We start from the raw sequence: 16429 nt of genomic DNA on the forward strand, positions 1-16429 counted from the left end.
GATCTTGTGGACACTGCCCTTTCAAGAAAGATATGGACCAGTTGGACAGAGTCCAGAAGCAAACAAAAAGAATGGCAGAGGTTTAAAAAAAATCATGCCTTATGACTGGGGTTGTTTAGTCTAGAGAAAAGAAGACTGAGGGGAGGCGTGATAACAGTGTTTGTTAAAATATTTTAAAGGATGCTCCAAGGAGAAAGGGAATAAAAGATTTATTCTAGCATGGAAAGTGCAAGAAGCAATGGTCTTAAATAGCAGTAAGGCAGATTGCTGTTAAAGTTTAAGGAAAAATAAACTGTTCTAATAGCGAAGACAGCCAAGCACTGGAGGTTCTTCAAAGAAAAAGTGGGAGGTAGTAGAAGCCCATTACTAGAATTCTGTAAAGTAAATGTCTATACATACATACTATGTATATAAATATCTAAATATCCAAAGTTTGACTGGAAGGGTTGTGAGTTGCATTGAGTTGTGGTGAGCTGCATAGTGTCTTGTGGACACTTGAAGATGACCCTTCTTCCACCATGCCGTGAACAGAGCTAATAAGGAAAAGGCAGAAGCTGTTGCTTGTCCCACATAGGTGGTTTCAGTCACTCGGGGAGCAACACCTGGATTTTGGTAATGCAGAAGAGGGGCTCTAGGGCTTTGCAAAAGGAGACACCTGAAGGCAGGCCTTGGGCCGAAGGTAGGTGTCAGCTCTGTGGGTGCTGCTTGTCAGATGCTGTTGTTTGAGATAGAAATGACCTTGCCTTAAAGTTTTCAAGGTGTTTTCTGGAATCCAGAATCTTTCTCTTTTCTTCTGTTCTCCAAGTGTCCTGTGTGCTCATGCCAGGGCACCTGGTTCTCATGAACTGGAGAACCCTGTTCTGCTTATGTGTGTTTGCCTGCCTGCCTTTCAGCTCTCACTGGCATCCCTTGGGCAGCAAAGACCACTTGGGCCAGCTCCACCCCTCTTCAGGCTCCAGGTCCTCCAATCAGCATTTCATGCCATGGATGTTTCTCTTGAAGCTACACACTTTCAGTGCTTGATGTAGTTTTGCTACTTAAGGTCTGTTTACAGTCTGGGCAGTCCTGATGTCCCATCGTCCCCAGAATATCTCTTTGTAAACTGCCACTTTCTGCCTTCCTTAAGAATTATCCTGAAATCCGTATGCACAGGATAGCAGCCAGAGGTTGGTGGAACATCTTTGAGGTATGAGATTATCTGTGTCATTAAATAACCAGGAGAAGCTGGCTGCAACTTTCCTTCAAAAAGCTCAGTTGTACCAACAGCAGAAAATTAGGGTATAAATAATCCATTTGGCAGGGTTAATACAAAAATACCTCTCTGTTGCTCAGCACTTGTTTTTCATCCATTTTCTTAGTTACGCTGCCTCACTGCCTCTGGCACCCACCACAGTTTCTATTTCGGGAAGCTCCCAGAGTGACTGCTCTCAGGGGACCATAAGGTTATGGGGCTTTCTTTTAAAACTAGATTTGTTCCTGGCATGCCCCTGGCAGGGTAAGCGAATGGAGATCCCATTCACCAGCTGCACTTTGAAATCACACACGTCTGATAAAGCAGGTCTAAGCAGCTAAGACTATATGTCACATAAGGTAGGTGTATCCACAGCTCCCCTCCTTCCTCGCAAGTGCCTTCTAGCTGTCTGAGAACGTCAGTCTCTAAATCACCCCCTAAGATTGTGTGTGCTCCCTGGAGTTTTGCTCTCTAAGCCTCAGGCATCAGTACAAACTTAAGGAATGAAGCTTTCCTTCTTTTCCTTCCTCCAGGTCCTCGGAGCCTGCCCTGGCCATGTGGCCGCATGCCTCATGGCTTTTAGCCCCAGCAAGGGGCCAAGACGAAGGAGCCATTCTGCAATTCAGGCTTGGAGCCCATCCAAAAGCAGTTAGGTAGGCATCTCTATCGCTCTCCCTCCTGGAAACCCAGGCCATCGTTTAGCACAAGCACCCTGCAGAGCCGGTGTTGTGTCCTGCTTCTCTGCTTGTCCGTTGCCATTCTGCGGGGCTTCTTGATTTGCTGTGCATACCCACAGTTATTCGTCCCAGCTACAAGGTGCCTCCTTCCCAGCCACGGTTCACTTCCTTGCTTGGTGAGCTGCTTTTCTGTTCCCAGCTGCAGCTTTTGCCGCTGTGGCATATAATTCAGGAAATGTTGCCCAGGAAGGTGCTGCTCTACCAGGGCGGGAGCCCTGGCTGCCTCCCTCACTGTACTTGCCTCGCTGGACCTCCCCGGCCATCCACCAAACTCTAGTTTTCTGAACAGAACCATGCTACGCTCCCCAACCATCCAATGAATGCAAGATGTGTCTTACTTCTGCCTTATTTACTGCTTGTTTCTGGGCTCTCCACAAGCTGTTTATAAAGATATAGTTGTACCTAGTGTATTTTTTCCCAGTGGGCTTAATCTCTCACTGCAGGAAAAGAGTATAAACCACCCTTGTGCCACCTTTGATAATACTTCTTGTTTCGTTTTCTACAGCCACAGTTACAGGGATAGTTATGACTGAGAGACTCTTAACAGATATTCTGTGTTTGTGCATGGAAAATCCCAGGTAGAAATACAGGTAAGTCTGTGATGTCAGCTCTGCCATATGTAATAGATAATGGATTTAAACTTTGCTTTATGTGTTCTGGGCCTACCAGACTTGCTGTGTGCTCCCAGATGACCTTTTGATACCAAAAAGCCAGTTGAAGAAACTCTCTAAGAGTCGTTTTGGAGTTTTAGAAAGCAGGCATTCTTTATTGCAGCGCTGGATGCACGGGCGATATTTCCACCTAGCGTGCGTACCACAGCTTTAGCACTAACAGGTTATATAGAATAGCTAATTGCATATTAATCAGATTAGTATACATATACATAAAAATAATTGCAACTGATTATCATAGTACTGCCTGCATCCGATCATGCGCAATGAAGGATCCATTTGAGTCAAAGGGCTGCTTTTGCGACCACCGACCCATTTGAAGTTCTTGCTGTCCTTGAAGTCTTTATTCTTGTCCTTGTTCTTTGATCTGGAAGCTTAACGCAGCTTCAATCACATGTGGTCAGTCTCAACATTATTCTCATCTAGTGTACAGGAACATCCGGTCATAAGAGCAAAGAACTGCAAAACTTATGAGTAACTACCTCTACTAGTTAATTGCTTGGCTATACTTTTGTCTACTGTTTCAATCATAATGTTAGTATAAGATTTCTAATAACTCTTTACCAAATCTCCCTTTTACAGTCACCTAGCAGCAAACCAGTTTCCACAGCTGGCACAAAATATTAAAACCATCAAAATATTTAGACATACCATACAGAATGTATGGAAATGTGCTATCACTTTAAATCACATACATAGACAATTTGCTATATCCCAGGTCAGAGCAGTTGCTCCAGTGAGCTGCATGCTGCCCTGGGCAAAAATATTGAACTAAAAATGAGAAATATAAGTGGAAAGCAATGAGTCAGCTGCAGAGGTGAGAGCAAGGAGCTGGGAGAAGAGTGAAAAGCATTGTCTCTTTTGCCCATATTTTTGCATAAGGTGGAGGTAATCTAGCAGTAGAAGTCAAGGAAGATATTGAGGAACCAGGCCAGGCAATAGCCAAGACAATGGACACCTCAATATGCATTAGCCAGGCTTCCAGCTGTGAAGAAACTTTGTGTTGACTCTTATCCTGGTGGTATAAATGTTACGTGTTTTGTCAAGGGCGAGAGGGAGCTCCTGACCTGTTAGTGGCGCTTGGTGCTACAAAAGGGCTAGAGTTAAGTAGGCAGACATGGGCCAATGGAAGCTAAGAGGAGCCTCACAGCAAAAGCCGGAGGGAATATGCTGTGACCAGGACAGGGTGTTGTCCCGATCCAATGTCGGGGAAGGTTTCAATATGATCCCAAGAGTGAGATTAAGACACAAACGAGGTCAAATGCTGTATAGTCAAAAAAGCTTTTGTTATCAAACGTATCAAAAGTGGAAAATGGTGGTGATAGGATAGAATGGAAGAAAAGGTAGAAATTAAGCAAGCAGTCGGGATAGGATTGCTAGGATAGTCACCACCAGGGATCCAGTGGCATCCCGTTGGTCCTCAGGCAAGCAGTCAGTGGTGGGAGTTGCAAGGACAGTCACCAGCACGGATCCAGCGGCATCCCGTTGGTCCTCCATCTTCAATTCTTTGGTGGCGAAAAAAGGGCCCACAGCTTGTCTCTGTGGGTTTTTATAGGGCATATTTCAATGATGTCATGCGCTGCAGGTTTCGACCATCACGCGACCTTCACGTGATCAACGCCAGATCAGCTCCAGCCCTGTTTCTTCCCCTGGATGCCTCAATGGCCTGGTAATCGTCCTTATGGAGAGTGTCCTGCTTAAACAGGGCATCTCAGAGACAAAGGGCTCGAGATAAACAGTTCACAGTTGAGATGACAGCCCAGTCCCTCACACCTAACAATCTTTGAGGCATATGGTTCAAGATAACATTTCAGCCTCTTACAGGCATTTCCCCCAGGCCTGACGGGAAGCCAGCAAACCTGGAAAGGAAAGAACAGCTCGAGTGTTTGAATGGGTGTCTCTCGAACAACCCTGGCGAGACAGTTCAGTCCCAGGGAGCTGGGTCTGTGAGATGTTTTTTAGCAGCTGTGAACCTGGTTATTGTGTGCAATGGGCCACTCCTTTTTGCTATTGTTTCACTTTTCCGGCTTTGTTCCTTTCAACATCTCCATCTGATTAGGCTCCATGGCAATTAATACCACTGTAAACAACCACTTAAGACAGTTCCATATGCTTTAGAAATAATATCGATGTTTTCCAGCTGAGAACATTGGATAAAACTTTCATGGATTGTCCTCCTGCTCTTCAGCAAGCCCTCGTGATGTTGCACAATCCGGGACAGTTATTCAGTCAATCCTTGTGCACTGTAAAGCAGAGCAGTTTTCTTTTGCAAGATCGCCAGTCTGGTGCCAGCACTCGCTCTATGAGCACTGTGTTTTCTGTGATTATATTTACTACAGCATATGCCACCGAAAATAATTTGTCAGAGCCAAGTGCAAGCATAAAGTAGAATTTATATGTACATACAGGTACTTTGTGCATTGTAACTAGCCAAGATATAATATATGTAGTTACATCCTATCTAAGTAAGAATTTCTTATGGATAGTTCATCCAGCTCCAAGAGGAAGTTGGTAATTTGTTTTGTGTTGAAATACCCTACTTTAGGAGTTTATTAATTTAGGAATAACGCTGCATAAAATTCTGCCCCCCCCCCCCCCGCTTCTGTCAGTGCTTTCCCCTTTTCTGGTTGAAATCCCACTTCTCACTAAGAGATCTCCTGTCTCTTTTGTATTTTCACTGAGCTATCAAGAATTTTACCTTTTCTAAAGAATCAGCTGCAATATTCTGGAGTTGGCTGTATGGCAATCCTACAGATAGCCCCAGTAACTTGCTGCATTCCCCAGCTGGACTTCTTGCTCTTTGCAATTTGACAGGTCTATTGAATGATGATTGTCTGTCTTTGCTTTCACTGTCTACAGCCAAGTATCTGCAGTACCAACAGCTGCCAATATCTTTGTGAGAAACACAGCAAACCCCTTTCCATTTCTGAGAATTGCTATGTTTGCACAGGCTACTTTGTCCTGAATTTCCAGGGTTATAATTGGGAATAATTGAGTTGTGTTTTCCCTACAGCCCATTCTGTGGGGTCGGAAAGGTTCTCCAGTGCACTCACCACATTATCTAAGTACTTGTTGATATATACCTGCATCCAGCATCCTAATAGTTCTTTGCTTCAGTTACAGTTTAAAACACTGGATTTTGCCAGTATTTGCCAGGAAAAATCACCTGCGTGATTCAAATTTCTGACCAGAATGTGTGCATCACTCCCAGTGTGTGCTCCTCAATATTTCAGCCTGAGCTCCTGAACTGACTGCTTAAAGTCAATGCCAGAAGCACAACAGTTGTCACCCTTGGGATGCTGGCATGTGTTCCCCTCTCCTGCCAGGGTGAACTCCAGTGCCAGAGCCACTCTGCAGCACAGGTATCACCAGCTCGGTGTAAAGTGCGAGCAGATGCTGGAGGCATCATGCAGCCACCTCTGTTCCCTTTCTGACTCCAAACCATCATGTGGTGCCTCTTTGTTCTGCCTTCTGCCTTGTTGTCATTATAAAAATCAGTAGGAAATCTTTCCAGGAGGATACCCCAAACATTTCATGAAGAAAGTGAGATTTTTACAGGCTATAAAATACATGCACACTCTTTAGCTAAAGACCTATTACAGCTCCTGTGATTTAGACTGAAGACTTTTTAGACATGCTGTATTTTATTCTCAGCAGTCTTTCTGCAGTTAGTCTGTCCCTACATGGAATGTTATTATCAGTAGCTTTTCAAGAAAAATCAATGTAAATTAATATATTTGATATGCAAATTCTACTAAAGAGAATTGTACAAAATCCATTAATAGATACCATAAAATATTTTCCTTTTTTAATTTGGCTTCCAGCTTAGGACATAGTCTCTAAACTATTCCATTAGTACTGCTGATTCCCCTTTATATTAAACTAAAAGCTGAGATAACTTGTGCTCATAGCAAATGAAAGATGGAAGATGATCAGTATGCCCGTACAGCTGTGCTGGAGATACGCAGTTGGATTTAAAGCACTGGTAAATTTATGCAAGCTTTCTAGAGAAAGGAATAGCTGTCTTCAAGGCAGAGCATTAGTACTCTCCTCCTCTTGATACAGATGTCATTAGCTCTGGAAAGAATGGGAGCACCACAGAGTTATTTATACAGGAAGCATTGTTTGTTTTAAGGCATGATCTCTGATATGAGAAAAAGTCTCAAATATTCTACAAACTTATTTCTAACTAAAATAAACAAATATGTAAGGTCTTGTAAGTCAAACAAAGAGGTACTGAACTCTTCCAAGGTTTTTATGAAGCTGTTTGTTGAGACAGCGCAGTGATGAGGACATTAAAAGGCATCTCTTAGTAAATATTCTGCTGCCCTCCACTGGATCAGCAAGATAAAATCCCCTGCTAACACGTGTGCCACTGAGACCCTTGTATTTATTGAGGCACCGTGTTCTTCCGGAACTGAAAATTAGATGGTTTTGTTTTTAAACTGCAAAATGTTAAAGCTCTGCCTGGTAGACCAGTGACTCATCTGCTACCCGGGAAGGTGCAGACCTGGAGTTGTTACGTGTTCAGGCTATAGAGGGATTTACTCTACCACAAAGAGAAGAACGATACAGAAGTGGGGTTTTATAAATAGATACCTGGAAATAGGAAAGATTTTCTTCTTTCTCTACTCCTGTAATATTTTTATCTATGAATATGAGGAATCAGCAAGGATCTATGCTTGTGGGTGGATTTTGTGCTTAGTTATTGTATGTAACTTCTGTGTTTTATACCAATGACAACATGTTGACCTTGCCATTTATTTATTAGCAACTTTGTACCAGTTGTAGTCCTTGGCACAGAACTAACATCAGTATTTTATCTCAAAACATTTACTATTAAAATATTCTTTAGTTTGAATAATGTTTGAGAGGATAGCCTTGAAGAACCACTTTATCAAAACAGGAGACTAAGGCAGTCACTGGGGCTGAAGGGGAAAAATTTCATGTGAAAGCGGAGAAAGAACATCTGTCGAAGGGTTGGATATTTGCAAAGAAATGAAAGAAGTAGCAGACTAGCATGGACACGGGGATCAGAATTTGTGAAGGTTGCTAAGATAGCTGGAAGAGATATTCACTGTGTACCTATGACTGGGAATTTTCCTGTGTAAGGGAGAGTTTTGACAACCACAGTTTGATTCATGATGGTGCAGAGGACTTCCTTTGGAAGTCATCACGTTTCCATCCTTATAATGCAGAGCATAGATACAGCTAAGCCACTGCTGCAAAGGACAGTTGTTGGGTTTGGCGATAAATATTTTCACCGCTGATTTTGTTCTGACATTTAAGTACGAAACAGAGGAAGTGGAAGCAAGAATGAGAAACATTAATCTGTTTGTTTTCAGTCCAAGAAAATAGGCATGATTCTTATCAGACAATGAAAATGAACCATACAATAATCAAAGCCTGAAGAACCTGAAACTTGGTGGTAGCTATTTGTGTGTGGATGGCCCATGGTTTTTTCAAATGTTCATATAATTTGCAGTTGCTGTCTGTGTATTATAGCTGGAAGGGTTACTACAGAACAGGTTTCAGCTGAAGTCTTAGTTTGAAGGCGACTTAATGGCTACCGTGTTGGATTTATTTTATCCCAGTTGATAGGCATGCCCCTACTCTCCTGATTCAAGTTTTACTTCACTACTTCTCCAAATAATATCTTTTGCTATTGCTAAATTTTTGCAAGGAGTGCTCCCTGAGATACCAAGAAATCTATCGCAAATGTGCTGTGCTCACCCCTGTAATAAAGGTTTCATGAAATCTAAAGCAATCTTAGACATGCAGATTGAAGCAGATATATTTTCTGATAGTTTTAAGAGGAATAGAAGAGATCTCTATTTTGTCATTAAAGAGGGACAGGAGATGAAATAACAGTCCTCAAACCTATGGATGAATACACTACTCTGGAAAAAATATTGTTGTTGTAGTGTTGTAAGTCAAGGAATTAATGAAAGTTACATTATGGTTGTGCAAATGCCAAGGTTACAATATGCAGGCAAGCACTCCATTCAAGCTTGTAAATCAGAAGTCTCAATGTAGCTTTAATGTTTTTAAACATCATAATTCTCTGTTTCCTCTCACAATTTTATGTTTTGATGTAGGTGGTTATTTTGGATTTGTGTGGTGGGGTTTTGGTAGCGGGGCAGGGGCTGCAGGGCCGGCTCCTGTGAGAAGCTGCCAGAAGCTTCCCCGGCTCCAAGTCGGACGCGCTGCTGGCCCAGGCCGAGCCTGTCAGTGATGGTGGTAGCGCCTCTGGGAGAACAGATTTAAGAGGGAAAACCTGCAGCAGGGGAGGAGATCAGAATGTGAGAGGAACCCCTGTGCAGATCCCAAGGGGAGTGAGGAAGGAGGGGAGGAGGAGCGGGGGAGGAGGGGATGCCCCTGCAGCCCGTGGGGAGACCAGACGGCAGGCTGTCCCCCCCCAGCCCATGGAGGGGAGCAGGGGAGCAGATGCCCACCTGCAGCCCGGGGAGGAGCAGGGGGGTGCCCACCAAGATGGCCAGGACTCCATGGGAAAACTCACGCAGGAGCAGTCTGTGCCTGAAGGACTGCAGCCCATGGAAAGGACCCATGCTGGAGAAGTTAATGAAGGACTGTCTCCATGAAGGACCCCGCAGTGGAGCAGGGGAAGAGTGAGGAGTCGTCCCCCTCAGGGGAGAGACAAGGTGTGAGGAACTGACCCCAACCCCCATATCTCATCCCCCTGTGCCACCGGGGGGAGGACAGAGAGAAAATCAGGAGTGGGGTTGACCTGAGAAGGAGGGAGGGGTGGAAGGTGTTTTAAGGTTTGGTTTTACTGCTCATTATCCTTGTTTCGATTTGATTGGTAACAAATTAAATTGATTTTGTTTCTTCCCCAAGTTGAGCCTGTCTTTTGCCTGTGACCATAAGTGGTGAGTGATTCCTCCCTGTCCTTATTTTAACCCATGAGCTTTTCTTTATATTTTCTCCTCATCCCACCAGGGCCAGGGTGGGAGGAGTGAGCGAGTGGCTTCGTGGTGCTTCGTTATCGGCTAGGCTTAAACCGTGACAGTGGTATATAATGGAAGTTCTTTAATGCTAGATTTGCTTAGAGTAGGAGGGAAATTACTGCTCTGGATGAGAGTTGGGAGCTGCTTCTTATGAATTATATGCTCAAATGCTATTGCTTCATATGGAAGGAGTGTGCAGCTATCACAGAAAGCACATGCTTGGTCATCACATGCTGAAGTATCTGGTCTACCAGGAAGAAATAGTATGGATTAAGAGGAATTTTTCAACATTTTAAGTCTTAATGAAAGATGGTGGTAATTGCTACCTGATGGAAGATGACAGTAATTGTAACCACATGTATTCCCTGGAACTCACAGTGTTGAGTGAGGAGATACACCCAGGTAGCAGAGTTATCTGGTCCCCTGGTGCTGCTGCTAGTTACACAGCCAGACACAATATAACCCAGGGAACACTCAAAGACAATATTTTGGATTGCTGGCAACTATTCAGTTTTCATGGTTTTATTCAATGATAATTTGGTGGGTTGGCTGGGACACATCTGAAAAATGCATTTGGAGGGAGGCATCCTTGTGGGTCTGTTTTCATCTGTAGTTTACATTATTTCCTTCTCCTTGTCTATGTGTGCCATGTGTGCTCATAGACTTTTTTTACTTCCCACAGTAGCTTTGCTTCTCACCTGTCAAAGATCTGCTTTGTCTTGCTGGTATTTGTGATGTTGCTTTCCTGTATTGCAAAAGTTTGACCCATCACAGGGTATCCATTCCAGACAGCTGTTCTTCCTGGCTGCCACAACAGTGCAGCATATGGTTAACTGTGTTAGAGGAATTTTTACATTTGATTTTGCTCACTTTTCTTTATAACAACGTGTGATTTTATTCAGATTAATTGGAATAAAAGGAGGATCAACTGGTCAAAACTGCAGTTCATACACAAATTTTTTAAATGTTCTATTATAGGAATGTTAAAAGCATTTTCTTCCCCAAGGTATCAAGTATGACATGTTCAGGTTGTCTTTTAAGGTAAATATACACATACTTTAACAAAAGTGGCTTTTTGATAGCAATGAAGTGCTATAATAAACATTTACTTATATTAAATGTATAGAGATATGAAAGTAACTGGATATACTAATAGAACATTCTAAGCAAGGTTTTGAAAGATGGCATTTGAGAAGTCCTTTGATCTTAATTTTAGGAAGTGATTTCTATGTGTTGTTATTTACTTGCATATCAGGATTCAAAGCACTATGCTCCAACTGAATATTGTTATTGTTGCTGCAACATCCTAATAGCATATTAATGCTGTTATCCTTGTTTTGATAAGCATTTGTGTGTCAGTACACACATATCTCTTTACTCTGTCTTTTTTCTGTTTATGGCCAGAGACAGGCTGATGAGGAAGATGATAATGCAGGTTGGCTGCTGCAAAACCCAGCAATTGCAGGCTTGATGCTTACCAGGGTATGGCTGGGCTTAAATGCAGAGTTTGAGTTACCTACCTGAAAACACTCCGTAATGCCTCAGTGTCAGGAGGAGGATCTGTCTCTGTGTCATCTCCAAGGAGGCTTTGGAAGGTATTCCTGGAACTCATTGATCAGTCATTCTTTTTCTCTCCAAGAGATACATACACATACAAACGTTATGTATGTATATACATACACTAGCCCTCTGTGGTGAGGATCTCACCACTGCAAACACACCACTGCAAGTCTGCTGACAGATAGTGGCAGGTGATCAATAACAGTGATCAGAACTAGAAGGAATAGGAATGGTTTGATCAGTGGGAAACCGGACCTTTACATGTTCTCACCAGGCGTTTGCTCCCTACCTCCCTGCAGTCCTAAAGGAAGCAGAAGGTTGCTTTGCAGGTAGCAATTGAACAAATTGAGATTTGTTTTGCCATAAGTAATTTTGAGCTTTATCTTTTTAAAACAAAGTTAAGAGCAAAACTCCTCCTGACATCAGTAGCTTTAGGGCTGGATCTTATGGTGAGAATGATAAGAAGTAAATCTGTTTAATACCATACCTTTCCATGTAGAAAACACAGTCCATGTCTGACTAATTAAATTCAGGAAACAGGAAAGAGAGAAAAATCAAAACCATGTGAAAAAAGCCCAACAACCTAGCTACATTAATCATCTAGTGAGAGTCCGTAGAAAAGTAGAAAGATGAATTCTTAGAGCAGACTTTCATGGTAAACCCTAAGTGGCACATTCAATATTTAACGTCTTAGCAAAAGAGGGTTAAGTTGTACTACTTCTGTGCACTACATCTGGATTGTTGTTAATACACATTAGTTGAAATTCTATTATTTTTCCAACAAATGTGAGGAGTTGCCATATTAATAATCTAGCTATGGAAGATGTTACTTGCTGCTTTCTTATTGTGGGTGATTCTTCAATCTAATTTTCAAAAGAATTTCAGTGTATATTTCTAGGCCATAAATTTATGTAGTGAAGGGATATTTACATTCCTAGCATGTATACATTTTTTTGTTCAGTGTAGAGGTAGAGCATCTTTAGAGGGACATTCAAGCACATTAAATAAGAACACCTATAAGGTTATCAACTATTATGCATTTATGTTCGTACATGTATTTTTTTTTCTGTAATAAACACCGCAAGCCTAACACTTAAGAGATTGTTAGTAGTGGACTATCATTAGTAGTGATCAGAATTAACCATTAAATGTTTAATTCATAGATACATATATAACATATCATACAGTGCATACAATACAATTTTAGGTTGTTTCAGTTCTCCTGGTGATAATCTTCAGTATTTCATTGTGCCTGTATTTAATCAATGCTACAAGTATGCAAACATAAAACTGCTCTCTCTTACCCTTTTCTCCTCATAGCTGATAAATTCTAATTTGGAGTTGTTTGAAAAAAGTTTTCTTTGTTACACAGACATGCTATGATGAAGAAAAAAGAGAAGTAACCATGCTTTTTCTTCATAATTTATCCATAATGTTTTAAAATGGAAATAGTCCAACAAATTCTATTAGTAGTATTAAAGTACAACACATTTGTCCATTTGTTGTTTTTTTGGTTTGGTTTGGTTTTTTGGGAGAAATGACCTTATAGCTCATGGAACTGACAATGATCTCTTTTGCTAGAATATGTGTGTGTGTCTCCCCGCCCCCCCCCCCCCCCCCCCTTTTAAGGTACGTACATATTTATGTGTATTTATTTCATCTGTGTATACACAGAATTAGAAGACCACCTGAACCGCACCTTCATTTGGGATGCAATTTAACATTGTGCAAAATGGTTTTCTGCCTTGTGAAAATGAACAGAAAAAATATGCTGTGCTCTGCATGCAAAGATTATGCTATTTTATAAAGCCATGCACCAAATTTGTTTCTTCATCTATGAGTGGGTCTTTCAATGTATTCTGAAATTGTAAATCTCCTTTAGTTGGTATAACACGTTGGATATCGCTATGGAAATACTCGTACTGAGTGCTGTGCTTGGCTTCAAGATTTCTACAGCTGATCCAGTGCTGTCACAGTTCATAGTCTGCAAGCTACCAGCAGTGAAGCACTGCAGCTAAGCTTACAAAACTGAAGCCTACATGTAAATTAAGCAAGTGGATGCAATTGTTTTTCATGCAGCTGGATAAGAAACACATTTCCTGACAAAACACTCCCTTTTTATTTCTAATTACCTATGAAATAAGCAATTGTGAAGGGGAGAGATTTTTTTTCCCAGGGCAAGAAGTCATTGTTAGAACTGGGGAAGGAAATGTCTCATACCTTCCAACTAGTCTGTTGGTTTGAAAGTGTATTTACTGTAGAATGTACCAGGTAGCCAAAACAAGAAAATTAATAAAAATCACACTGAGCTTTCTTAAAGAAGAAATCAAGTGATCGATTTAGGTGCAGATTCAAAAGTTGTGGGGAGCTGGGATTGAGTGTTCTCCAGTCCAAATCATTGTAAACTTTGTTTTAGTAGGCGATGAGGAAGCAGGTCCATAATTTTGTCTTTGTTTGACTTCCTCCAGGGCAGCCAACACCCCTTTGGGAATTGCGAACACCAGGGCTGTGCATGCCCTTGGAATACAGACCTTCTTTGAAAGAAGGGCAGTATCTTCACTCCTTTGAGTTGCCAAACCTGATGATTTTAAAATATAGGCTGGGAAATAACCACAACAATAACATTTTCAACTAGCAGCATTCACAAGGCCAGCGTTTCTAGTTAAGCAACTCCACCACTGAAGTCAAACAGATGGGCAGAAAATTCTACCAAGTATGAATTTGTGTGGATCCATGTCAAACAAATGAAAGTAAAAAATATTTCCAAATTGCAGCGTTTGAGCTTCTTCAAGGATTCAGATTGTCTGAAGCAAGTGAGATAAGCATAGCTGAAGAATCCAGCTCATGAACTGTAGCCCGCCACAGAAATCTTGCCACACAGCACAGGAAAAGCAATATGTAAGCTATAAATTAATCATAGAATCATAGAATGCTTTGGGCTAGAAAGGACCTTAAAGATCATGTAGTTCCAGCCCCACCCCTGCCATGAGCAGGGACACCTTCTCCAAGCCCAAGCCCCATCCAACCTGGCCTTGAACACTGCCAGGGATGGGGCATCCACAACTTCTCCGGGCAACCTGTTCCAGTGCCTCACCACCCTCACAGTAAAGAATTTCTTCCTAATATCTAATCTAAATCTACCCTCTTTCAGTTTAAAACCATTACCCCTCAAACTATTACTACACGCCCTGTTAAGGAGTGCCTCTCCATCTTTGCTGTAGGCCCTCTTTAAGTACTGGAAGGCCACGATAAGGTCCCCCCAGAGCCTTCTCCAGGCTAAACAACCCCAACTCTCTCAGCCTGTCTTTATAGGAGAGGTGCTCCAGCCCTCTGATCATCTTTGTGGCCTTCCTCTGGACTTGCTCCAACAGGTCCATGTCCTTCTTATGTTGGGGGCCCCAGAGCTGAACACAGTACAACAGGTGGGGTCTCATGAGAGTGGAGTAGAAGGGGAGTATCACCTCCCTTGACCTGCTAGCCACACTTCTTTTGATGCAGCCCAGAATGTGATTAATTAAGCTCTCTGTGTTTGGTTTTTCTTAGGAGATGAGACACTACTAAACAAAAAATCATTGTGTTAATTGCAAACAATACACAAAAAAGTACCTCAAGATCACTCCTTTTGGGTGTGCTGGAAGGCAACTCACCTCAAAGGATCAGGTAAATGGACAACCTGCTCTTGGTAGTCTCAGCCTGCTCCACTGCACAGCTGGCGGTGTAGTGCTGAATGCTGCACAGACCCACAGGAAGAGTGGCCCTGGTGTCTTCGGCAGAAGTTTGCCTGAGATAAAAATGCAGATAGTGAACTTTTCTTCTTTGAAGTCCCCAGACACATGGTTAATTAGTATCAGGAAGCCTCGTGCAGCCAAATCCTTTAAATACTGATCTTAAAATGTATTCCTCAACATCTCTTGATGTGGGTATCATCTGCTGCATGACAAGGCCATTAAAATAGCTATGTTAAAACCATTAGAAATTTGATGTATTGAATGTATCTCTTCTGTATTTGTCAGCAGGCAGACTCTAACATGCCTTACATGTATTTTTCTAAGCGTGGCTTACCCAAATGGCTTCCCATCCGAGTACTCCATCATTGCAGCTTTTGAGGTTGTGAAAGGCAATCCACGGATTGGGTGAGATTGGGAGTAATTGGGGGGATTGGGCAAGTCAGCAATTCTGACAGCGAAGACCATGTTGTCTTTTGTGTCCTGCGAGACAGACCGTGTCTGGGTCTCTTCTATTGCACACCAGATTAAGCCGTCATGCTCAGGACAGTCAAGAATGCAAGGAAAGCTTTTGATGGTTCTTGGCACAAGACAGCACTAAGCAAGAAAGAAAATAATGCAAAATTATTGCTTGATTGTTAGAAGGTCCATTCCATCCCAATAAGTGAGGAGAGCAACAGTTGCAGAAATGAATAAGTTTGCCACTGAAATCATCAGCTGATGAGTCTTCTGGTCTGGGGAGTGGCTCAGCCAGGTGGGTTACTCTTTGCTTCCTCCAGGTACCCAATGGTACATGATGCTGACTGGCTTGACTAGTGAGGGCCACGGTTGGGACTCACTAGTGGGCTATTTTGCTGAGATTTTATCCACCTTTTTTTCCTAAATAAGCTTTTTACAAGTGCACATTTTACCATCATCCCTGATGTGAACTGCCCTGTGTGTAATCTCTTAAGGCACACTTTCTTTTTCATTACACTCAGTATCCTTTTTTTTGGTGTCGGGTTTTTTTGTTTGTTTTTAAGCCTGTCAAAAGCAGTCTTTACATTTATGCTTTTCCCTTTTACTGAGAATTTTTAACACTCTTCAGGCAGATTCTTCCCCCCTGCTCCCCCCCCCCCCCCCCCATTTATTGATCTTACCGAAACCAGAAGAAACCCCCTCATTTTTAGAGGCAGAATAATTGAGCTTTTAATTGTGGCAAACTTCTTTTTCTTCTTTCTTACTATGTAATTTTCTCTCTTAAGAACTCTTCACTAGTCAGTATTTTTCTCGCGAATGCCATTAACCGCTATTATTTAACCAACACCTCCCTCTAGTGGTAACCATAGGGCTCAGAAAGGAGGGACGCTTTCATGGTTGTGTGCCTTACCATTCGGTGTAGCAGTGGCATCCTTTCTGTAAGGTACATGCAATGTTGTGGTTACTAGCCAAGCCTAGCATTTGTGAAAGAGTTTACTGAACCGATTTTATATATTTTTTTGTATATCCTAAATGGAAGAAATTAAGAGGCAGAGGAACCAGTTAGATGAAAATTGGG

This window comes from Accipiter gentilis, chromosome 16 (genome assembly GCF_929443795.1).
Source record: "Accipiter gentilis chromosome 16, bAccGen1.1, whole genome shotgun sequence".
NCBI lineage: Eukaryota > Metazoa > Chordata > Aves > Accipitriformes > Accipitridae > Astur > Astur gentilis.